At 44.7% G+C, this 24,784-nt stretch overlaps 1 long non-coding RNA gene across 4 annotated transcripts in view; it reads left to right on the forward strand.

Moving 5' to 3' along the window:
* The first annotated feature begins 420 nt into the window (after positions 1–420).
* LOC132207785 (uncharacterized) overlaps positions 421–24,784 on the forward strand; it is a 34,532-nt gene continuing 10,168 nt past the window's right edge. Inside the window, exons 1-2 of one of the 4 annotated variants that reach the window (XR_009443815.1) lie at positions 421–779; positions 15,675–15,826. This is a non-coding gene — a long non-coding RNA (uncharacterized LOC132207785). Of the gene's footprint in view, positions 780–1,005; positions 1,619–15,674; positions 15,827–21,413; positions 21,630–24,784 lie in introns of those variants that run through there. The other 3 variants (XR_009443813.1, XR_009443816.1, XR_009443814.1) reach the window with 3 other exon arrangements.

Here is a 24,784-nt window from a genome sequence, read left to right on the forward strand (position 1 = left end):
CCACAGGTCTTGAGCTTGTTTATTAATGACTTTGAGGAAAATGTGAATGTGCTGTGGCTAAATTTGTAGATGACTCAAAAATATTTGCAAAGACAAGGCATGGCACAGAAACAGAGATTTACCAGGATGTTACTTGGATTGGAATGTATTAGCTTTCAGGAGGGCTTGGTGGCAATGTTGTACAATAATAAATGTAATGAGATCAACCATGATCTCACTGAATGGTGGAGGAAATTCAATGGGCCAAATGACTTTTTGAGTGAGTCTTGTTGTTTGACAATGAATTCGTAAAGGTGTTTTTTTTTGTCTCTTGGATGAGATGTAAAAATGAAATGTGTACGCTTCCTTTTCATCTGGCAATAAATTATCGTTCTGAACGATTTCCATTGACTAGTGGCAATCTGACAAGCATCACGATGTAAAGAGATTCTTAGCTTCTTTTTAATTGTCAAGTTATTCTTTGGAATTAATTCAGCATATATTTTTGCATCTCAGGAATTATATTCATCACTGCATCTCAAAAAGTACTCTGTTGTATGATAACAGCATTTTAAAGAACACTCTTCAATGGTTGTGATTTTCAGTTGCCATAACACACATTAAATTACATTGTTGGCCAATCTGTCCATGATTATTTCATTGTCTTACATTTCAAACAGACAAGGAAATATTGGTGATGCAATGAAGAGTTTGATGATAAAATATAATTACTGTTACGGTTTCCTCTTGGACGAAATATTCTCATCAAATTGACTGGTCAAGGAAATGGGACACTGACTGTGAGTACTTTGAGTGTTTAAGTGATTCCTAAAATGAAAATTATGACCTTGATTTCTCTTGCATGCAGATATGAAGAGACTATTTTAAAAATCCTCTCGGTTCGTGGTTCAGGCATAAAGGTGTCACATGCATATTTATGTATATACATGTACATGTGTAATCTGAAAAGAAAATGACGATAAATCACTTGTTACAAGGTGAGAATGAGTTATCCAGACAGTAAGAACTGCCAAAGTTGGTGTCTGAGATAACACATTGTGGAGCTGGGGGAAAGCAGGCAGCATCAGAGGCTCAAGAAAGTTGATGTTTTGGGTCAGGACCCTTCCTCCAAAATGGAGGGTGGACGGGAGCTCAGAAACAAATAGTGTGGAGAGGGAGGAGGTGCTGGGGAAGGTAGGTGGGATGGTGATAAATGAGTACTATCCAGATTGGAACAGATTTACCCCAGAAGGTATTGAATACAAGTTCCAAATCACTCTCAAAATCCTAGTGACTGTTAACATTCATGTTTTTTTTGTCTGTGTGTTTCAGTAGTTGCATGTCAGTTTGAATGGTTCATTGAGAGTGAGGAACCTATGGACTCACACACACCATCATGGAATTTAATTCAAAGAGTGACTCCTCTTCAAAGTACTTAGTCGCTTTTAAAATCTTGACCATTTCTGCTGTCTAGTTGAACAAGTGTAGCTGAATACTGCTTCAATAGGAATTAGTGTTTAATAGGAACATATTTGTGAAACTTACAGTTCCTCAAGCTTTAGCATAAACTGGTGGAGACTTTCGGCGCTTGCAAAAAGGCTCACCTCTCTTAATACTGAAGGAAAATTGGAGTTTAAAAGTAAGTTCATCCGCTGTCAGGGAATGAAATGTTAATGTTGACTTGAATATAATTTTTTAAAAAGTAATATATTTGTGTAGCACTAAACTCAAATTAAAATTTGGATATGCCAGTTGACTCCTGTTTGACACTGTATGGAATGGCGGTGACATCAGATTCAGTGATGATTGAGAATCTAAAGAATATGAGGATAAGATTTAACATCCAAATATCATTGAACTCTTCAAGGAATGTATTACTGGAAAAGGGGGAAAGCATGTATGTCTATAAGAATTGAATACACTCTGAAGGCGGTGGCACAGATGAAACAGACCTGTGTGCTAAAACTTATCACAAATTTCACATTGAATGGAGCAGTTTAAACAGGCTGGAGGAAGCAGACATGCCAGCGCAAACTTTTGAATTTGTGCATTCTGTTCATAAACATCAGCAAAATTGTGGGAACCTGTTTATTCTTTCTCTTTTATTGCACAGAACCATACGATTACACTAATTTTGATTAGGAATTTAAAGATTATGAGCCCTGTCCGTTTGACTCGCAGTTTGGTACCATAGGTTGGTACGATCTTCGTTCAAGAAGGAAGAGGGATGTTCCAGACACAGAAAATCGTCAAACCATTTACTACAAAGTCTGTTTCTGCTTAGTATTAATTAATGCAGTTAACATTTTCAGATCGACATGATTGCAGAATGGAGTCAATAAAACAAATTCCATCTGATATTCAACATAAATTTTAAGTTTGGGATAACAAGCTCACAAGAAAGATGACCTGGTTTTAGATATCACTTGGGACCACAGACTAACAGACAAAGGAACAAAGCAAAACGACTCTGCGATTTGATGTAGAAACTCCTGACTCCGAAGCCTGCAGCCGCCCTCCAATTCTCAAGTCAGAAGTGTGTCAATGATGGTGCAGATCCAACAACACTGGAAACGATCTTGAGTCTAGACCAAAGCAGCCCCTTGATTGGCACCGTATCCATTCTCTCCACAACCAACTCCAAGACACAATAATGTGTCCATATACAAGATGCACTGCCACATTTTTTTCCAACTATTCTTACACCCGCCTTTCCAGACTTAGAAAACTCATCTTCAAGGTCAAGGACATCAGACATGGTAGCACTAATCCCAGTAAAAATCACCTCCAAGCTACTCTCAAACTGATTTGGAAATGAATGATTGTTCCTGAGTCAATATTAGTAATCTCTTTTGGAACAGCATTGTGGGTCTGTGTACAGCAACATGAAGCTGTTCAAGAAGTCAATTTGTGCTGGACAATTAGCAACAGCTATGTCTCATTAAAGAATAAATAAATCGGAAAGAAATCCATCTGAGAGTCACAAGCAAATGGGTAACTTTTTTTTGTTCACTCTGCAGCTCGTGGGCTATTACCAATTTTGACAATGACAAATGAAGCTTTTGTTTGGTTTGCTATTGATAGCAGCTGTCCACAAAATAAAAACAATTGGCATCAGAGATAATGGGAAGTGCAGATGCTGGAGAATCCAAGATTACAAAGTGTGGAGCTGGATGAACACAGCAGGCCAAGCAGCATCTCAGGAGCACAAAAGCTGACGTTTCGGGCCTAGACCCTTCATCAGAAAAGAGGGAGGAGGAGAGGGCTCTGAAAGAAATAGGGAGAGGGGAAGGCAGATTGAAGATGGATAGAGGGGAAGATAGGTGCAGAGGAGACAGACAAGCAATAAGGAAGGGGAGGATCAAATATGAAGGTAGGCTAGCTAGTCATATCAGAAATCATAGTAACAGCTTCTTTCAATACATAAGAAACAAACGTGAGGCAAAAGTAGACACTGGGCCACTCCAAATTGATGCTGGAAGGCAAGTGGTGGGAGATAAGGAAGTAGCTGAAGAACTTAATAAGTACTTTGCGTCAGTCTTCACAGTGGAAGACATGAGTAATATGCCAACAATTAGGGAGAGCCAGGGGGCAGAGCTGAGGATGGTAGGAATTACAAAAGAGCAAGTGCTAGAAGAGCTAAAAGGTCTAAAAATTGATAAATCTCCTGGCCCCGATGGGCTATATCCTAGAGTTCTGAGGAAGGTGGCTGAGGAAATAGCAGAGGCTTTGGCTATGATCTTTCAAAAGTCACTGTAGTCAGGGAAAGTCCCAGATGATTGGAAAATTGCTGTTGTAACTCCGTTGTTTAAGAAAGGATCAAGGCAAAAGATGGAAAATTACAGGCCGATTAGCCTGACCTCGGTAGTTGATTAAAATTCTTGAATCATTGTCAAGGATGAGATTTCGAAATTCCTGGAAGTGCAGGGTCAAATTAGAACAAGTCAGCATGGATTTAGTCAGGGGAGGTCGTGCCTGAAAAACCTGTTAGAATTCTTTGAAGAGGTAACAGGTATGTTAGACCAGGGAAACCCAGCGGATGTTATCTATCAAGACTTCCAACAGGCCTTTGATAAGGTGTCTCACAGGAGGCTGCTGAGCAACGTGAGGGCCCATGGTGTTCGAGGTGAGATACTGGCCTGGATTGAGGTTTGGCTGTCTGACAGAAGGCAGAGAGTTGGGATTAAGGGCTCTTTTTCAGAATGGCAACCAGTGACGATGGTGTCCCGCAGGGTTCAGTGGTGGGGCCGCTGCTGTTCACCTTATATGTTAATGATCTGGATGAAGGGACTGGGGGCATTCTGGCGAAGTTTTCCGATGATACGAAGATAGGTAGACAGGCAGGTAGTACTGAGGAGGTGGAGAGGCGGCAGTAAGATTGAGACAGTTTAGGAGCGTGGTCCAGGAAATGGCTGATGAAATTGAATGTGAGTAAATGTGAGGTTTTTCACTTTGGTAAAAAGAATAGAGACATGGAATATTTTCTAAATGGTGAGAAAATTCGTAAAGCAGAAGTACAAAGGGATCTGGAATTCTTGGTCCAGGATTCTCTAAAAGTTAACTTGCAAGTAGAGTCCATGATTAAGAAAGCGAATGTAATGTTGTTTATCTCAAGAGGGTTGGAATATAGAAGCAGTGATGTGCTTCTGAGGCTTTATAAAGGCCTAGTTAGGCCCCATTGAGAATACCGTGTCCAATGTTGGGCCCCACACCTCAGAAAGGACATACTAGCCCTGGAGCGTGTCCAGCGGAGATTCACACGGATGATCCCTGGAATGGTAGGCTTGACATACGACGAACGGCTAAGGATCCTGGGATTGTACTCATTAGAGCTGAGAAGGTTGAGGGGAGATCTAATAGAAACTTACGAGATAATGTGTGGCTTAGAAGGGGTGGACGCTAGGAAGTTGTTTCTTTTAGGCCAGGAGACTAGGACCCGTGGGCACAGCCTTAAAATTAGAGGGGGTAAATTTAAAACGGAAATGAGACGACTTTTCTTAAGACAGAGAGTGGCGGGCTTGTGAAATTCATTGCCACGGAGTGCAGTGGGGGCCGGGACGTTGGATGCCTTCAAGGCAGAGATCAACAAATTCTTGATCTCACAGGAATCAAGGGCGACGGGGAGCGTGCAGGGAAGTGGAGTTGAAATGCCCATGAGCCATGATTTAAATGGCGGAGTGGACTTGATGGGTCGAATGGCCCTACTTAGACTCATATCTTATGGTCTTAAGTTAAAGGGTCGGACATGAAGCCAATAGAGGTGAGTGTAGGTGGGGAGAGGTCAGTCTGGGGAGGACAGACAGGTCAAGGGGGCGGGAAGCGGTTAGTAGGTCAGGAATGGGGGTTTGGCTTGAGCTGGGAGGAGGGGATCGGGGAGAGGAAGAGCAGATTAGGAACGTGGGGACGAGCTGGGCTGGTTTTGGGATGCAGTGGTGGGAGGGGAGATTTTGAAGCTTGTCAAGTCCACATTGATACCATTGGGCTGCAGAGTTCCCAAGTCTCAGTTAAGGAAGGACAATAAACACTGGTCAGTCAGTCATACATCGAACAAAAAAAGTTTATTTTTTAAAAAAAATAGGATGCATCTGTCAATCAAGTGGCAAAGTATTATCGAGTTTTGAGAAGATTTTTAGCTCAGGATTGAGGTTTTGGATGTAAGATTGCTCACTGAGCTGGAAGGTTAGTTTTCAGATGATTCGTCACCATTCCAGGCAAAATCATCAGTGAGCCTCCAGTGAAGCGCTGGTGTTCGGTCCCGCTTTCTATTCAAGTGTTTAGGTTTCCTTGGGTTGGTCATGTTATTTCCTGTTCTTTTTCTCTGAGGATGGTAGATGGATTTGGAGCCAATGTGTTCTCCCTAGTGTAGTTTGTGTATGGAATGAACTGCCAGAGGAGTGCCAGAGGCTATTATAATCACAGTATTTAAAAGTCACCTGCATGGACACATGAATAGGAACGGTCTGTAGGGATATGGGCAACATGCTGGCAAATGGAACTAGTCATTTACGATATCTGGTCGGCATGGAGGAGTTGGACTGAAGGGTCTGTTTCCCTGCTGCACAACTCTACGACTCTGTCTTCGTCTCTTTGTGTCTCTCTCTCTCGCCTTCGCTCCCCCCTCCCATTTTCTCCAAACCCACCCCTCGCCACACACACAATCTCTGTCTCTCCATCTTTCTGTGTGTGCCTCACTCTGTGTCTATGTCTCTCTCTCTCTCTCTGTTGTCTTGTCTCTGCCACCTCGCTGTGCACTTCTGTCTCTCTTTCTTTCTCTTTCACTCTGTCTCTTGTGTGTGTGTGTGTGTGTGTGTGTGTGTGTGCGCGCGCGCGCGCTCCTCTCTGTCTCTCGTCTTGTCTCTGCCTCCCTCTGTGTGTGTCTCTGCCGTTGTCTCTCCCCTGTCTCTCCGTCTCTCCGTCTCTCCCTGTGAACTTCTCCCTCTCCCCTGCCCCCACCCCCGGCGCTCTGTCTTTCTCTGTGTCTCTCTTCCTCTCGCCGTGTGTTTATCTATCCGTGCATCTCCACCCGCTCAGCAGGGAGCATTGAGTTTTTTTTTAAAAAGTTTAAAAATCTGTTTAAACCCAACCCATCCGCAATCAGACTGCATTTCTAATTCTCTCTCTCACACACACAGTCTGTCTCTTTCTCCCTCTCAGTCAATCCCCTTCCTCTCCTGTTCCTACTCATGCCTTTTCCCCCCACTCTGCCTCGGTGACGAGTCCACTGTCTGGAACCCTTTTCGCGGGAGGGGACTGAGGACCCAGCTGTTCTGCATCGGGATCAGCGTACCACTATCCCGGACCCCTACAGCCTCCAGCATGACCACTGGGCGAGGAGCAGGCATCCAGGCTGCTGGAGCGCTCGCTGCTCAGTGGCTCGGCCCTGCACCGCCTTGGCCGGGAGCGGGGATCCGAGGTGGGAGAAGGCCTCTTCGCCCGGCTCCTGGGCACAGCTACCTGCCTGAACAATAAAATGTGAGACTGGATGAACACAGCAGGCCAAGATCTTGGATTCTCCAGCATCTGCAGTTCCCACTATCTCTGGTACCTGCCTGAACAGCTGCCTGGCACCGAACCCACCCCCTCTCCTCCCCTCCTCTCTCCCCGCCCCCTCCTCCCTTCCCCACCCGCCCCTCCTCCTTCCCCCCAACCCCCTCGTCCTACCCCCCGCCCCCTCCTCCTGCTCCCTCCCTCCATTCATCCATTCCTTCCTCCTGTCAGTCCTCGCTCCCTCCCTCCAGCCATCCATTCCTCCCTCGCTCGCTCCCTCCAGCCATCCATTCCTCCCTCACTCCAGCCGTCGCACCCTCCCTCCCTCACTCCAGTCAGTCAAAACAACAAAGAAAATTACAGCACAGGAACAGGCCCTTCAGCCCTCCAAGCCTGCGCCGACCAAGATCCTCTGTCTGACCAGTCACCTATTTTCTCACGGTCTGTGTCCATTTGCTCCCTGCCCGTCTGTGTACCTGTCCAAATATATCTTAAAAGATGCTAATGTGTCTGCGTTGCCCACCTCTGCTGGCAATGCGTTCCAGGTGCCCACCAACCTCTGTGTAAAGAACTTGCCATGCATATCTCCCCTAAATTTTCCTCCTCTCGTCCACGTCCTTTTGGTAATGGACACAGTACTCTAAATGTGGCCGAACCACAGTCCTATACAACTGCAACATGACCTGCCAACTCTTGTACTCAATACCCTGTCCAATGAAGGAAAGCATGCCATATGCCGCCTTGACCACCCTATTGACCTGCATTGTCACTTTCAGGGAACAATGGACCTGAACACCCAGATCTCTCTGTTCATCAATTTCCCCCAAAACTTTTCCATTTACTGTTTCGTTTGCCCTTGAATTTGATCTTCCAAAATGCATCACCTCGCATTTGCCTGGATTGAACTCCATCTGCCATTTATCTGCCCAACTCTCCAGTCTATCTCTGTTCTGTTCTGTAATCTCTGATAGTCCCCTTCACTATCTGCTTCTCCATTCCTCCCTTGTAGTGCGATTAGGCAAGACTTAGGAGGCATAGAATGGGTTAGCAAAATGCAGGGGATGGGGACAATTGAATTGTGGAGCTGGTTTAAGGAACAGATATTGCATGTCCTTGAGAGGTACGTCCCTGTCAGGCAAGGAGGAAGCAATAAGCTAAGGGAACCGTGGTTTACTAAAAAAATTGTATCTCTTGTTCAGCAGAAGAGGGAGGCTGATGTGACGATGAGACCAGATGGTTCAGATGAGGTGATGGAGAGCTACAGATTAGCTAGGGAGGATTTAAAGAGAGAGTTAAGAAGAGCAAGGAGGGTACATGAGCAGACATTGGCTGGTAAATAAAGGAGAGCCCTAAAGCTTTCTATAGGTATGTGAGGAATAAGAGGATGACTGGGCTAGGCAAAGGGCCAGTCAAAGACAGAAGTGGGAAGTTGTGTGTGGACGCTGTGGAGATTGGAGAGGTGCTAAATGAATATTTCTCATCTGTTTTCACTGAGCGACAGGAGAATATTGCAGAGGAGGTGACTGAGTTACGGGCTACTAGAATTGAAAAGGTTACGGTTAGTAAGGATGAAGTGTTATCAATTCGACAACGTGTGAAGGTAGATAAAACCCCTGGGCCTGATGGGATTTTTCCGAGGATTGTCTGGGAAGCTAGGGAGGAGGTGGTGGAGCCTTTGGCCTTGATTTTGGAGTCCTCATTGTCTACAGGTTTTGTACCAGAGGACTGGAGAAGTGCAAATGTTGTACCCTTGTTCAAGAGGGGCAGTAAGAATGACCCAGGCAATTAAAGACCTGTGAGCCTTACGTCTGTTGTAGGAAAAATTTTGGAAAGGATTATAAGAGATAGGATTTATAATCATCTAGAAAGCAACAATGAGATTGGAGATAGTCAACATGGATTTGTCAAGGGCAGGTCGTGTCTCACAAACTTCATTGAGTGTTTTGAGAAGGTGACCAATCATGTGGATGAGGGTCGGGCAGTTGGCGTGGTGTACATGGACTTGAGTAAAGCCTTTGATAAGTTTCCCCATGGTAGGCTATTGGAGAAAATACAGAGGCACGGGATTGAGGGAGATTTCGCCATTTGGATTAGAAACTAGCTTTCAGTAAGAAGGCAATGAGTGGTGGTTGATGGAAAATATTCAGCCTGGAGTCTGATTACTAGTGGTGTGTCTCAAGGATCTGTTTTGAGACCACTGCTGTTGTCATTTTTATAAATGACTTGGATGCAGGCATTGGTGGATGGGTTAGTAAGTTTGCAGATGACACTAAAGACAATGGAGTGGTGGACATTGTGGAAGAATGTTGCAGGTTGCAGTGAGACTTGGATAAACTGCAAAATTGGGCCGAAAGGTGGCAAATGCAGATTGATACGGATAAATGTGAGGTGATTCACTTTGGGAGGAATAATAGGAAGGCAGGACACCGGGTCAACAGAAAGATTCTTGGTAGTGGAGATGAACAGAGGGATCTTGGTGTCCATGTACATAGGTTCCTGAAAACTGCCCCCCAGGTTGATAGTGCTGTTCAGAAGTCTGATGGTGTTTTAGGTTGCATTGGTAGAGGGATTGAGTTGCGGAGACGTGATGTCATTCTGCAACTCTACAAAACGCTAGTGCGGCCTCGCTTTGAATATTGCATGGTCGCTCCATTACAGGAAGGATGTGGAATCGTTGCAACAGGTGCAGAGGAGATTTACCAGAATGTTGCCTGGTCTGGAGCGAAGGTCTTATGAAGAAAGGCTGAGGAACTTGGGTGTGTTCTCATTGGAGAGAAGGAGGCTGAGAGGGGATTTAGTAGAGACATACAAGATGATCAGTGGATTAGATAGGGTGGACAGTGAGAGTCTTTTTCCGAGGATGATGACTTCAGCTGGTACAAGGGGGCACAGCTACACATTGAGGGGTGATGGATTTAAGACAGATGTCAGAGGCAAGTTCTTTTCTCAGAGAGTGGTACGGGGGTGGAATGCTCTGCCTGCCAATGTAGTTAACTCAGCCACATGAGGGGCATTTAAACAGCCCTTGGATAAGCAAATGGATGCTGATGGGATAGTGTAGGGGAATGGGCTTAGATTAGTTCACAGGTCAGCGCAACATGGAGGGCCAAAGGGCCTGTTCTGCGCTGTGTTGTTCCATGTACTATTACAGTTCACAAATCACATTTAACACTAAAATGAGTGGTAGAGTAAAGAGGATAATGAAAATCTGCAGATGGACACAAAGTTTAAGTGAATGGACAAGGGTCTTGCAGATGGAGTGCAATGATGGTAAATGTGAGGCTATCCATTTTGGTAGCAATTAGGGCAAAATGGAGTATTACTTAAATGGTGAAAAATTGTAGCATGCTGCTATGCAGAGGGAGCTGGGCAACCTTGTGTATGAATCACAGAACGTTTGCAGATGCAGCTGGTAATTGAGGCAACAAATGGAATAGTGTCCCTTATAGCTCGAGTGATGCAGTTTAAAAATCGGGAGGGGATGCTCCAGTTGTATAGGGTGCTGGTAAAGCTTGATGTAGAGTAGTTTGTACAGTTTTAGTCTCCTCACTTTAGAAAGGATGTGCTGGCACTGGAGGGGGTGCAAAGGAGCTTCACAAGAATGATTCCAGAATTGAAAATGTTGCTGTATGGGGAGAGATTGAGGAGACTAGGATTGCACTCACTGAAACTTCGAAGAATGAGGGGTGTTCTAATAGCAACTTTTAAAATGATGAAAGAAATAGATAGGAAAGATACACGGAAGTTGTTTCCACTGATGGGTGAAATTACAACTGGGGGGCACAGCCTCAAAATAAGGGTGAACAGATTTAAGACTGAATTGAGGATGAGCTGCTTCATCCAAAGGGTTGTGAATCTGTGGAATTCTCTGCTCAGTGAAACAGTTGAGGTTCCCTGATTGAATGTTTTAAAGGCCAAGACAGATAGATCTTTGAACAGGAAAGGAATTGAGGGTTATGGTGAATGGCGGGGTAAGTGGAGCTGAGTCCGCACAAAGATCAGCCATGACCTTATTGAATGGCGGAGTGAGCTGAAAGAGACAGATGACCTACTCCTGCTTTATTTCTTATGTCCGTATGTCCTTAGATTGCCATCCTTGTCATTCCTCCTTCCCTGGAATAGGCCAGTTCTAAACGCTGATCAGTAGGTCTTTAAATAACTCCCGCGTATCAAATGTCGACTTGTTCAATAAAAGCTCCTCCCAATGAATACTACTCAGCTCCTACCTAATACTCCTTCCCCCAATTTAGTAGCTTCCCACAAGTTCCTAATTGTTCATAGCTATCTTAAAATGTAAGGAGAGGCGATCACCCCGTTTGAAGAAGCTCCTGGTTCAGTGTTTTTCCCCATGTGGGAGTCAGCTACAGGTTTTCTTGTTCCAAGATTGGGGAGGAAATGGCCCAGTGGTGGTATTGCTGGACTGTTAATTCAGAGAGTTAGATAACATTCTGGGGACCTGTGTTCAAATCACAGCACAGCAGATGGTGGAATTTGAATTGAACATAAAAGAAAATCATGAATGAAGAATCTAATGATGACCATGAATCCATTGCCAAATGTCAGAAAAACCCAACTGCTTCACTGATGTCCTTTAGAAAAGCAAACTGCCATCCTTACGTGGTCTGGCCTACTTGTGACTGCAGACCCACAGCCATATGATTGACTCTGAACTGTCCCCTGGGCAACGAGGGATGGACAATAAACACTGCGTAGCTAGTGATGTCCTCCTCCCATTAACAAATAAATAAAATTGGATTCTACATCTTCTGATTGAAGATTGTTTCTTGTTCTCTCAGTAATTTCATCGCTTACAGTCAGTTTCCCTCCTGCCTGTCTTTTTGGAATGTCACGTAGCCCTGCACATTTACCTCCAGTGTTGATCTCCTTATAGCCATGTCTTTGTAATAGCTCTCAAATCATGCCCGTCAACCTGTATGTGTGCTCTTAATTTGTTGATTTTGTTCTGAATACAATGAGCACGCAAGCAAAGAGTCATTAATTTAGCTTTATAACTTTATTTGACCTCTTGACACTATTTACAGCTGTTTTCTGTTTCTCCATGCTGTCCTTTCCAGTCCCATGCTGAGTATTGTTATCCCAATAGTTCTTTAATGTCAGTGTGTGTGTATTCCTGGGCGAATATGCTCGTGTGGTCTACGGAGTTGTGGAGGTCGCAGTTCTAGGACAGCCATTTCATAGGCCTCTGCTGCAGCTAAGAAGAAAAGACAATCTCTTGCTCTGAGCTCTGCAAACCAGGGCGATGTCAAAAAGAAACAAGGTCAAAAGAGTTTCAACAAGAATCTCAAAATTAACTGCTGAATTCATATCAGCATTACAGGGATCGCCCAACTTAGTGGCCACAACATCCCACTTTCTATTCCTCACAAACAATCCAAATTCTGAACTATCCGTATCCCTCTTAACTTTTATGTTTTTTGAGCTAATTTCTTGTGTCTAACTTGTGCATATTTGTGGTGCCTTATGACTTCTTGCGTTTAGCAATTGATAAACTCTCTCTCTCTTGAATTGAGTAAAACCTAGTTTTATAGGATCCCCAGTGTGGAAACAGGCCATTCAGTTCCACAAGTCCACAGCAACCCTACAAAGAGCATCCCACCCAGACGCATCCCCATTCCCTACTCTATCCCTGTCCGCCTGCATTTCCAATGGCGAATATACCTAACCTACACATCCGTGGGCAATGTGGGTAATTCAGCATTCCCAATCCACCTAACCTACATGTTTCCGAACTGGTCAAAACAATGATTCGATATGAATTAGTTAGAATGCAGCTGTTGACTGTCATCTTCCATCCCTGTGTTGGAGCGAGATTTAACATTCAAGATCAAAAATGAAACACTTGAACAAGGTAGTTCAAATTGCGGTTGTTGACTTGCTCGCCGAGTTGGCTTGTTTTCATTGAGACGTTTCGTCACCATGATCAATGACATCATCACTAGAGCCTCCAACAAAACAATGTTACTCTACTCTGTCTGGAATTTATACTGTCCGGTCTGTTACCATGAGTACTGTCATTTCCGGTTTTGATCTGTATGGGTTTGTATGTGGGGGCCCAATTGTATCTGCTTGTTGGTTGCATTATGGGTGGAGAATCACGCCTGTCATACAAAACTGGGACAAGGTAACCATAGTAGCCCAAGCCAAGCATAGACATGCAGAGGAATCCTAGAGGCATGGTTCTCAACCCATTCTCCAGCCTCACATTCTTGGACTCTTCTATTTGAATATGATCACTCAACCATATCCTTTATGACAAACAACAGAGTCTTACATCACAAAATCTTCAGACAGGACTGTCCAGACAGATCCACTTGTTCTCATGATATCATCTTTTGCTGGAGGGATTCCGAAATGTCTACATTCTTCCTCAACTGAGCATCCTTGCGTTTGTGGTTGACAGAGATCTCAGCCATGTCCAACCCATGTCCTACACTTTGGCCTCACCCCTGATGAGGTACCCTGGTCCTCAATGACCAACCCATCAATATCCACATCGAGAAGAACATCAGCCACGATTTCTAACAAGAACCCACCACCAAGCATATATTCCCCTCCCCTCTCTTGTCAGCCTTCCGCAGGGACCATTCCGTTGGGACACCTCGATCCACTCCTTATCCATTCTCAACAGCTCCCCATAACCCAACAGCACTTTCCATGCCACCACAGAAGGCATAACATCTGCCCATTTACTTCCTCCTGCTTCACTATCCAAGGCTTCCAGGGGAAGCAGCGATTTACCCACACTTCACTCAATCTATTCTACTGTATTCACTGCTCACAATATGGTCTCCTTCTGCATCGGGGAGACGAAACACAGACTGACCAACCGCTTGGCAGAACACCTATATTCTGGCCGTAAGAATGGCCCCAGGTTTCCAATTGCCTGTCACTTGAGCGCCCCATCATGATCCCTGTCCAAAATCTCTGTCTCAGGCTTGCTGCAGTGCTCCAGTGAGTGCAAGCTAGAAGAAAAAAACCTCATGTGTGCTTTGCAGAACACCTCCGCTCGGTTCGCAGTAAACAGCAGCCCCTCACAGTCGCGAACGGTTTTAGCTCCCCCTCCCATTCCTTAGACGACATGCCCATCATGGGCCTCCTGCAGTGCCACAATGATGCCACCCGAAGGGTGCAGAGGAACAGCAACTCATATTCCACTTGGGAACGCTGCAGCCCAATGGTATCGATGTGAACTTCACAAGCTTCAAAATCTCCCCTCCCGCCACTGCATCCCAAAACGAGCCCAGCTTGTCCCGCCTCCCTAACCTGTTCTTCCTCTCACCTATCCTCTCCTCCCACCTCACGCTGCACCTCCATTTCGTACCAACTGACCTCATCCCATCTCCTTGACCTGTCTGTCCTCCCTGGACTGACCTATCCTCTCCCGACCTTCCCACCTATACTCTCCTCTCCACTTATCTTCTTTTCTCTCCATCTTCGGTCCGCCTCCCCCTCTCTCTCCCTATTTATTTCGGAACCCTGTCCCCATCTCCCTCTCTGATGAAGGGTCTCGGCCCGAAACGTCAGCTTTTGTGCTCCTGGGATGCTGCTTGGCCTGCTGTGTTCATCCAGCTTCACACTTTGTTATCTTGGATTCTCCAGCATCTGCAGTTCCCTTTGTCTCTGAATAAAGGAGAAGGGAGGTGAAGAGGAGACAGACAGGTTAAAGAGGCGGCGGATAGAGCCAGTAAAGATGAGTGTATGTGGGCAGTTAGGGAGGGGATCGGTCAGTCCAGGGAGGACGACCAGGCCAAGGGGGTGGAGCTGAGGCTGGTAGGTAGGAGATGGGGGTAGGGCTTGAGGTGGGAGAGTGGATAGGTGGGAGGAATGACAGGTTAGGGAGGTGGGGATGAGCTGCGCTGGTTTTGGGATGTAGGTGGGGAGGGGAAATTTTGAAGCTTGTGAAGTCCACACTGGTACAATTAGGCTGCAGGGTTCCCAAGCAAAATAAGTGGTACTGTTCCTGCAACCTTTGAGTGGCATTGTTGTGGCACTGCAGGAGGCCCAGGATGGGCAGATGGAATTATGGTGTTGAAGGTGGAGATGTGGTCAATAAGTAGGAGCTTGACGTAGATGCCCTTGTTATCTGGACGTTCCAGAGATGTGTGTAAAGCCAAGGAGAGGGCATCTGCCATGGATCTGCTGCATCAGTAGGTGAATTGCAGTGGATCAAGGTAATGTGGGAGGCTGGAGTTGATGTGACCCATGACCAACCTCTCAAAGCACTTCATAGTGATAAATATGGATGTCAGAGCCACTGGGCAGTCGTCATTGAGGCTTTTGAAAAAAATTGCTGACATTCAGTGCGGGGATCTTAAAGCATTCGCACGAACATCAGAAAATTGGAGAAGCCTCGAGCATATGAGCACAGGTAGCTGAGGGTAGGGAGGGCGTGAATTACAGAAATCCAAGAGGGCAAGATACAGAGAGAGAGAGAGACAGAGATCATAGTGAACAAATGATTGGCCTGGTAGGCAGTGGAAAATACATGATTTTACATGGAACATGCAGATATCTTCGAAAAACAGGACATTGAGTTTTGGAAATTAGCGTTATAGTTGATTTGGAGTGAACCAAGTTACTGTTCAGTTTGGTTGTGGCTTTTGATGAAGGGATGGTCCATCTGAGATGGAAATTGGAGGAAGATTTCAGGATTTTTTCATGTTCTTGTCTTTCTGTTATGCCCCGAGGTAAAAAGCATTGGAAATGCTGTTAATTTTTTGCACGGCGAGCTGCAGAATATTGACCAGTCTCACACCATTGCCATCACCTTGCCCTTGCAGATGCGGATAAAGTTCTCCAAGCTGACAGAAATTGAAAGCACTCGCATCCTGTGACGATGGTAAGTTTACTTTCTTTAAAAAAAATGCTTGCAGCTTAATGAGCATAATAAAGAGCACAGGGGCTCTGGTTAACACTGCTGCCTCATGGCACTAACAACTTGGGTTCAATTCCGCCCTTAGGTCACTGTCTGTGTGGAGTTTGCACATTGTCCATGTGTCTGCATGGGTTTTCTCCGGGTGCTCGAGTTTCCTCCCACGGTGAAAAGATGTGCAAGTTAGGTGGATTGGCCATGCTAAATTTCCCAAGGTGTTCAGTGATGTGTAGGTTAGGTGAGTTATAGGTGGATGGGTCTGGGTGGGATGCTTTGAGGGGCAGTGTGGACGTGTTGGGCTGACGGACCTGTTTCCACATTGTAAGGATTCCCTGAATCATGATTCTATCATTTTACTGAGCGCAAAGGTACAATATTAGCCGGTCATATTTGTCTCACCTCTTTACACATTGACAAGAAAGCTTTAATTTTAGTTTCTATGCATTTGCAAAGTGTCTGCTGTCTCTAACAAGGCTGACTATATCTCCTTCTCTAATGGGCATCTCCTGTCCCCTAACACCAAGAGGTGACACTTGCTTTTCGTTTCGTACAATCAGTAAAACAATAGCCTCCATATTACAGCCAGCGGCTTCTCTTAATGCTCACACACGGTTCTTTTTTTCCTCCAGGTATTGACCACTCATCATTTCTTATTCCTCATCTCATCTCTCTCTCACGCACTCTCTCTCTCTCTCTCTCTCTCTCTCTCTCTCTCTCTCTCTCTCTCTCTGTCATTATCTCTCCTCTCCCTGTTATCCCCCATCACTTGACTCACAGGCACAAACAGAAGTTCACAGTCACACTGTGTTGCACATGCATATCCTATCCCTCATGCTCAAACATACTATCCATACACACACAGAACCAGGAACACAGTCTCTCACTCACACATTCTGTCACATTCTCACTCATTCATACTCCGTACTGTCACACAGTCAAGCACGGTCTTGCACACATGCTGTGGCATACTTGCATGCACTGTTGCAGGATCTTTTGCCAATGCTCATACTCTCAAGTACGCACAGACACACACCACCGCCCCCCCCGACAAATCTCTCCCTCACACACTTATGCTTGAAAATTTGCTTGCTCTCAAAGTCACTCGCTCTCACAGACACTCTCACAGCCTCATGCATGCTTGTAACACTCCCTCCTTGTGCTAATTCTTTTCACACACTCTCAAGCACAGACACTGGCGCACACATTCTGTCGTGCGCACACTCACACTTTCATGCACCATCTTTGCACTCTTGAACACAATCATATGCTCACCTCTCTCTCGCACACAGTCAATTTGATTTGAGTCATCATTGTCACTTGTGCCTTGGTACACTGAGAAGTTTTCTTATGCATGCAGTACAGACAGATCATACCATACAAAGTGCATTTGTGAAATGGAACATTGTACATCTTCTCTGTAGCTGTCACTGAGAGCGAGATCCAAAGGGCCTGTTCTGTGCTGTACTGTTCTATGCTGTACTGTTCTATGTTCTATGTTCTAGATTTAAAATTTTAAGTGTTCTATTCAGATCCCCAATAACAGCGGTGAAGATGCAGTTCTTGAATCTTTTCACACATGTATACCAACTTTTTTACATCTTCCCTTCAGTCAAAGGTAGAAGAGAGTGTAATTGTTGGGTGAGAAGGGCCTTTGATTTTGTCAGTGGGTTTCCCAAGGCAGTGGGAAGTACAGGTGGAATCAATGAATGGAAGGCTGGTTTGCATAATGGACTATGCTGTGTTCACGACTCTGTAGTTTCTTATGACCTGAGGAAGAGCTGTTGCCAAACCATGCTGTGATAGGTTGCTTTCCATGGTACATCAATAATTGTTGTCCTTGTGGACACACTGAATTGCCTTAGCCTCTTGGGGAAATAGAGACATTGGTGTGCTTTTTTGCCCATTGTGACGATCTGGGTGGACCAGGAGAGATCGTTGGTGATCAACACTCTGAACTATCTCCACCTCAGCAACATCCCTCTCACTGTCTGATGCTGGCGCGCTCACACTCACATTCTGTCGCCCATTCTGTCTGTCTGTCTGTCTCTCTCTCCCTCATCGCCCATCTCTCTCGCTCTGTCTGTCGCGCGCTCGCTCTCTCCAATTCTGCCTGGAAGAAGAAAGGCAAGAGCCATAATAAATAGGGATTGTTCAGCTAGAGGAACCATGCTGTGATATGCATCCAGACAGGATGCTTTCTCTGGTACATCAATGAAAGTTGTCTTTGTGGACACACCAAACTGCCTTAGCCCCCTGGCAAGTAGAGACAAATGGTGTGCTTTTTTGCCCATTGCGACGATCTGGGTGGACCAGATTTTGCACAGTCGTACCTGTGACTCCATTGTGACATATTAACCAGGTCAACAATGTCATTAAGGGGATCCTGAAGGAGGAGGACCCTAAGACACAGCTCGATGTACACATTGGTAAGATGAGTGATTTGGTTTGGGGTAACGCTTGCACCAGGCGTTCCGAGAGCTAGGCAGTGGATTAAATAGCAGGACCTGTAAAGTTGTAATCTCTGGATTATTCCTGGTGCCACATGCTGAGAAGGCAAGAAAAAGGGGAAGAAAACAGATGAATGCTTGGCTCAAGTGTTTGTGTTTGGGGAGGGATTTAGACTCCTGGATCTGAAGGAGAATTTGTGAGGATGGTATGTCCTCTACAAGTGGGCTGGTCTGCAGCTGAAGCAGAAAGGAACCAAAATCCTTGCACAAGGGTTTGCTAATGTTGTGAGGAATTTAAGCTATCGGCCTTGCAAGCAGTGGGCAGTTGAAGAGCAGGGAATTCACTGAGGGGTGAGAAGCTAATAAAATAATAATTATATTCTGGGATTTCAACTGCACAACATTAATTGAGATTAGACAAAAGTTTGACTTGGGAAATAATTCTTTAAATACATTTGATAGATTATTTTACATGAACATGGAGATGAGCTTGTAAGGCACAGTGCAATGCTGGACCTATTTCTGGGACACAAAGCCAGTGTTCCTTTGGCCCTCGATGTTGCGCCGACCTGTGAACTAATCTTAACCCATCCCCCAACACTATCCCATTATCATCCATATGCTTATCCAAGGACTGTTTAAATGCCCCCAATGTGGCTGAGTGAACTACATCAGCAGGCAGGGCGATCCTTACCGCTCTCCGACTAAAGAACCTGCCTTTGACATCTATCTCAAATCTATTATCGCTCAATGCGTAGCTCTGCCCCCTCAGACAAGCTGATGCCACCATCCTCAGAAAAAGACTCTCACTGTCCACACTATCTAGTCCACTGATCATCTTGTATGTCTCTATTAAATCCCCTCTGAACCTTCTTCTCTCCAATGAGAACAGACCCAAGACCCTCAGCCTTTCTTCCTCAGACCTTCGCTGCAGAGCAGGCAACATCCTGGTAAATCTCCTCTGAACCTTTTCCAATGCTTCTACATCCTTCCTGTAATGGGGTGACCAGAAATGCACGCAGTATTCCAAGTAAGGCTGCACTAGCTACATCTTTCAATTTACTAGCACAGAGTACATCGCGTGCAGGATACCTATTGACCTTTAGCCCCATTAGTTTCCCTAGCACCTCTTCTCTGGTGATATTTCCTGTCTTCTTTTTGCCCCTTGTTAATTAAGTAATTTTGAGATGCTATTTGTGTCTTTTGCTGTGCAGACTGGTATAAAGTATTTATTTGTCTCATTTGCTATTTCCTGATTCCCCATTATTATTTTTGCCGCCTCCATTCTTTAAGGGATCTGCTTTCACTTTGACCTCTTCCTTCATTTGTTTAAATAAGCTCTTATTGTCTGTTTCTTTTCTATTTCTCGGCTTTGAAATCTTTCCTTATTTCTGGTTTTCTACTAACCTTGGGCACTGACTGCTGAATTGGCAGAACATTGGAGAGAATGCTTAGGATATGAAATTTTTGGTCTGATAAATAGTATTCGACATGGTGCTGTTGCCTCCGCTCCTGCTCAGGTCTCTCCCAGTTGAAATGCCAAATGTGAGCCTGCCCATGCTCTTCACAGCTGCCCTGCAGCATTAAATGGCTGGAGGCAGGACAGCGGGCACCCTCTTGGATGGAAGTTCTATCTTGTAGAACTCCTGGCCACTTAGAGCCCAGAAGAGTCTGAAGTTGCTGGTGGCTGGACGGCGGGTCCCCGACTAGAGGTGCGGAGTGGTCGAGGGTTGTTAGGGGTTTTTAAAAGGTTGGATGAGAGTTTAAGGGCATGAAGTGCCTAGGATCAGGCCAAGGGGCCTGTGAACGATGTTCCCCTACCAACTCACTTTTTCTAGACTGGATTGTGCATGTAAAGCTGACTGTCTTTCTGATTGACATCTATCTCCTGACACAATAGAGGGGATCCCTTAAATTGCCATCAATTAGTCTCAGGAGGTCAAAGGATAGGCAGGCTGCTTGACAGTTCCCCAGAACTTTCACACATGTACGCACAGTGCCCTCCAGATTTTGTGTGTTCTTCCCACCTTCGTATCTGTGGGATGGGGCTGTATAATCGAGCTCATAAGAAGTTATCCTGAGCCTTGAAATAGGACTGGAATGATGCAGCCAAATCTGGTGACTAAACTTCAAGACTAATAATTTTGGTAGTCTTGAATAATAATCATGAAATTTACCCAACTTGTTTTAAGAATGTGACATTTTATCATCAAATTTAGCTAATGCTGTTTTCATTGGAGTACAGGGGATTAATAAGTAGTGAATCGAGACATGAGGGATTACGATAGGTTGGGATAAGATAAACGTGGAAAAGCGGTGTTCCCATGGCTAATGGATGATGTTACAAGGAGAAGGGAATGCATTCATGTTTTGGGGAAAAGATGTCGGGGGATGTAAAGAGGAATTTTTTTTTAAAGCAGTGATTGTTTCTGCCTGGCATTCGATGTTTTGACAATGTTTGCCAGATTTTGTTGGCATCTTGTGAACTAACATTGAATTGATACTTGCTTAACTACTAATTGTTTTTGGTAGACACTGTAGAACATACCATATGTATGGCAAAATAGCAAAATTACAAGAGAAATCTAGTTCAAAACCGAGGTAACAGAGCACCTTTTTAAAATTAACAAGAACGTGTCATTAACACACTTAATAGCTGCGACATAGTGTGATTTAAAAGAATGCTGATAACCCGAAGTGAAGTAGGGGTTGTAAGATCCACTGTTTGAAACGAGTGAAGAGCCAATTAGATTGTACTTTGGATTTGGATGTAATGAGAATGCACGCCGGTTGAAAGAGATGGATGTTTTAGGTTAAATTGTTGTGAGTGCTGCTTCATAAATATCAAGGCGGGCTTCATAACATATAAAGCTACTGTTCCTCCACCATTGTTCCACAGAAATTACTGAAGCAAACAACAGAATATGACCAGCATCACTGACGGTTCCGTAGTTAGATTTGACATTTTACATTTGAGAAGGAAATGGCCTGTTTCCATCATTCAAGAGTATTTTTGTGAATCATTGTATTTATTTCTAGGCCAAATAAAGGAATTAATTTTATTTAATAGATCCAATAAGTTAAAACTGTAATCGAAGTTAGTTTTCTTCCTCCTTTGTAGTGGATCTGTTGGAGTTGCACACAGCACAATGTGTCTTCGATCAACACAAATTGACACAAAACGAGCAACTTCTAAATGTGACTGAAGTAATCAACTGTTCAACGACCATTTATGATGGTTTGGAACAAAATCACAAAAACTAGGTCAATGTGCCACTCTGTGTCGACATGTATCTGAACTGGCTGCTGAACGTCTTTGATACGTATGTTTGATTTACACTTGAATGTAGTATGTTTAGATTGTCCGAAGGTGCATTAAACTGCTTCCTGCATATTGGATTTTGATATATGCATGATCAGTTAAGTAAATGTGAAGATTGTCGACTGATTAAAATCAACCCTGGCATTGTTGACAGAAAGTTTCAGTGTGTTCTAATTTCATTTCAGTGAAAGAAATAATGTAGTTAAAAGTTTTAGCGACTTTTGTTTTAAATCATAAAATTGAAACTGATATACTTTTGATTCCTTTTGGTCAGATCTGTACAGGATCATGTAGACATCTCGACACTCTGATTGCAATGCTCTTCACGGTTACAAATGTTAGTGCTGGAGAATGACGTGTATAATGCGCACAATATGAACATCATCCAGTTAATGTCAAGGAATAAACGGCCAGATGTTGAATAAAATTTTGTGACCGTCAATCTCGTAGAGTCATACAGCATAGAAACACCATATCTATGCCTACCAACAAACACCAAACTGCACTAATCTCATTTATCTACACTTGGTCCAGAGCCTACTTTGACCTAGCATTTTAAATGCTCATCCCAGATGCTTTTTAAATGTTGAGAATACCTGCCTCTACTTGCCCTCTCAGGCAGCGTGCTCCATACATCTACCAGTTTTGACATGAAAAAGCTTTTCCTCAGACTTCCTCACCTTAAACTTGTGCCATCTGGTTTCATCCTCACCTTAAACTTGTGCCATCTGGTCTTCGACACATGTGCCATGGGGAAAGAATTCTCACAATGTATTCTGCCTGTGCCTGTCATAATTTTCTATGCCTCAATCAGATCAGAGGAATTGAGTATAAGAGCAAAGTGGTCCTTCTGCAGCTGTACAGGGCCCTGGTGAGACCACACCTGGAATACTGTGTGCAGTTTTGGTCTCCCAATTTGAGGAATGACATTCTTGCTATTGAGGGAGTGCAGCGTAGGTTCACAAGGTCAATTCCCGGAATGGCGGGACTATCATATGTTGAAAGATTGGAGCGACCGGGCTTGTGTCCTCTCGAGTTCAGAAGGATGAGAGGGGATCTGATTTAGACGGATAGGATTATTAATGGATTGGACACTGTGGAGGCAGGAAGCATTTTTCTGCTGATGGGTGAGTCCAAGAGGGAGAGAGAAAACAGGAAATTGTAGACCGGTTAGCCTGATGTCAGTGGTGGGAACGATGCTGGAGTGAATTATAAAAGATGAAATTACAACTCATTTGGATAGCCGTAACAGGATAAGTCAGAGTCAGCATGGATTTACAAAGGGGAAATTGTGCTTGACGAATCTTCTGGAATTTTTTGAGTATGTAACTATGAAGATAGACAAGGGAGAACCAGTGCATGTAGTGAACCTGGACTTTAAGAAAGCCTTTGATAAAGTCCCACATAGGAGACTAGTGAGCAAAGTCAGGGCACATGTTATTGGGGGCAAAATACTGACTTGGATTATAAATTGTCTGGCTGACAGGAAACAAAGAGTCATGATGAACGGGTCCCTTTCGGAATGGCAGGCAGTGGCCAGTGGGGTACCACAAGGTTCGGTGCTGGGACCACAGCTGTTTACAATATCCATTAATGATAGAGATGAAGGCATTAAAAGTAATCTTAGCAAATTTTCCAATGACACAAAGCTGGGTGGCAGTGTGAAATGTGAGGAGGATGTTATGAGAATACAGGATGACTTGGAATGGCTCGGTGAGTGGACAGATGGCTGACAGATGCAGTTTAATGTTAATAAATGTGTGGTTATCCACTTTTTTGGTAGCAAGAACAGGAAGGCAGATTACGATCTCAATGGAGTCAAGTTGGTAAAGGGGAAGTACAATGTGATCTTGGTGTTCTTGTACATTAGTCAATGAAAGCAAGCATGCAGGTACAGCAGACAGTGAAGAAAGCCATTGGCATGCTGGCCTTCATAACAAGAGGAATTGAGTATAGGAGCAAAGACGTCCTTCTGCAGCTGTACAGGGACCTAGCTTAGAAGGATGAGAGGGGGTCTGATTGAGATGCAGAAGATTATTAAAGGATTGGACACTCTGGAGGCAGGAAGCATGTTTCTGCTGATGGGTGAGTCCAGAACCAGAGGTTCTGTTCAAAAATAAGGGGTAGGCCATTTAGAACAGAGTTGAGGAAAACCTTCTTCACTCAGAGAGTGGTGGATATATGGAATGCTCTGCCCCAGAAGGCTGTGGAGGCCAAGTCTCTGGATAGTTTCGAGAAAGAGATGGATCGATCTCTTCAAGATAGTGGAATCAAGGGTTATGGGGATAAGGCAGGGACAGGATACGGATTGTGGATGATCAGTCATGATTATAATGAATGGTGGTGCTGGCTTGAAGGGCCGAATGGCCTACTCCTGCACCTGTTGTCTGTTGTAAAAGTTAATTGTTTAAGAATGATTAAGATGGTCCCATATATATGGTGTTGGCAGCTGGTTCACATTGGGAAAACAACATGGTTGATCTTGATTCTACTCCTACTTGTTACACAGAAGCCTCTTCGAGCAACAATTCTTGAATGCCACAATGATGCCACCCGAAGGTTGCAGGAACAGCAACTCATATTCAGCCTGGGAACCCTGCAGCCCAATGGTATCAATGTGGACTTCACCAGCTTCAAAATCTCCCCTTCCCCCACCGCATCCTAAAACCAGCCCAGTTCGTCCCCTCCCCCCACTGCACCACACAACCAGCCCAGCTCTTCCCCTCCACCCACTGCATCCCAAAATTAGTCCAACCTGTCTCTGCCTCCCTAACCTGTTCTTCCTCTCACCCATCCCTTCCTCCCACCCCAAGCCGCACCTCCATCTCCTACCTACTAACCTCATGCCACCTCCTTGACCTGTCCGTCTTCCTTGGACTGACCTATCCCCTCCCTACCTCCCCACCTATACTCTCCTCTCCACAAACTATCTTCTTTACTCTCCATCTTCGGTCCGCCTCCCCCTCTCTCCCTATTTATTCCAGAACCCTCACCCCGTCTGATGAAGGGTCTAGGCCCGAAACCTCAGCTTTTGTGCTCCTGAGGTGCTGCTGGGCCTGCTGTGTTCATCCAGCCTCACATTTTATTATTCTTGAATGTTGATGGGACGTTGAAATGCAGGTAGATTATCGTGATCACTTGTTGAAAATGGATAGC

The sequence above is a fragment of the Stegostoma tigrinum genome, unplaced genomic scaffold, assembly GCF_030684315.1.
Source record: "Stegostoma tigrinum isolate sSteTig4 unplaced genomic scaffold, sSteTig4.hap1 scaffold_157, whole genome shotgun sequence".
Taxonomy (NCBI): Eukaryota; Metazoa; Chordata; class Chondrichthyes; order Orectolobiformes; family Stegostomatidae; genus Stegostoma; species Stegostoma tigrinum.